General features: G+C 35.4%; 2 non-coding genes across 2 annotated transcripts; one reads left to right on the top strand and one right to left on the bottom strand.

The window, feature by feature from the left end:
* Positions 1 to 70, top strand: Trnap-agg. The gene has a single exon. It is a non-coding gene; the product is annotated as a tRNA-Pro (tRNA).
* Positions 71 to 855: 785 nt separating this feature from the next.
* Positions 856 to 927, bottom strand: Trnaq-cug. The gene has a single exon. It is a non-coding gene; the product is annotated as a tRNA-Gln (tRNA).
* Positions 928 to 1,149: the final 222 nt, after the last annotated feature.

Genomic DNA, 1,149 nt, shown 5'->3' with positions numbered 1-1,149 from the left:
GGCTTGATGGTCTAGGGGTATGATTCTCGCTTAGGGTGCGAGGTCCCGGGTTCAAATCCCGGTCAAGCCCAGTGATATTTTGGTTAGTGCTCTTAGCTCATGTTGAGTAATTGTAGATGGTTCTAAATATGATCTTAACACGTTGACTCCGAAGTGGTACACATGCGTACCACGGAATGTATTTCTCCAGGACGTAGCGGTACATAATTCAGGTTGTCTAAAATCGGCCAAATACGAGAACAAAAAAGGCCAAAAAGGCCTATAACTCAATATATACTAGTTTATTTTTAGATTCCGCTACAAAAATTCCATTTATTTTCTTTTTGCAGTATTTAAAATTTAATTAGGAAGTACCCCTATTATAAATTTTAGCGGGACAATGCAATTGAGAAAAACTAAATCACGGAATTTGTCCGGATTTGTCCGGAAATGAAATAATAGTAGCTACAAGATGAAGCAATCGGAGTGAAAGTGTTAAATATTCGAACAACAATTTCTCATCAAATTAGAGCAATGCCAGAGCACTATATTATAATAACTAACACGCGTACATCTACACGAGCAAGTGAAAAACTCAATAATACCGCATGCTTTTGTGCAGGATTCTTCTGATAATGAATATTTTTAATACCCAAACTCGGAAAACGCCAAACTATGACGAGAAAGGAGCTAGCTGTTTGAAAGTGTATTGTATCATAAACTCCCTCCAAACTAATCGAAAGCCAAATGACTGCTCCCCAGACGACCAAATATCAATTAGTACTGCATGACGTCGAATATGAAGGATAACTCTGAATATTCTGTTGTTAAATAGTATTAACTTATTTTAAATAAATATATGTCTCTAAAATTTTCAGGTTCTACCGAGACTCGAACTCGGATTGTTGGATTCAGAGTCCAAAGTGCTAACCATTACACCATAGAACCGATGCCTTTCTGCCAAAACTGATTTACTGTAATATTATTTATTTATCACCATGCATCTATCTTTCATCTTTATTTCATCAAAATATACAAAAAAATGAATCCATGAACAAATCTTCTACTGACAGTAGAATTTAATTAATAGTTGATCTTTTGAGATGTTATTTATTTCATAACAGAAATCCTTCCTACAGTCCACGCGCTAAAGCTCATTAAGCAACATTG

The sequence above is a fragment of the Hyalella azteca genome, unplaced genomic scaffold, assembly GCF_000764305.2.
Source record: "Hyalella azteca isolate HAZT.00-mixed unplaced genomic scaffold, Hazt_2.0.2 contig13692, whole genome shotgun sequence".
In the NCBI taxonomy this organism is placed as follows: domain Eukaryota; kingdom Metazoa; phylum Arthropoda; class Malacostraca; order Amphipoda; family Hyalellidae; genus Hyalella; species Hyalella azteca.
The sequence above is the reverse complement of the archived record's forward strand: the minus strand, read 5'-3'. Positions and strand labels throughout refer to the sequence as shown.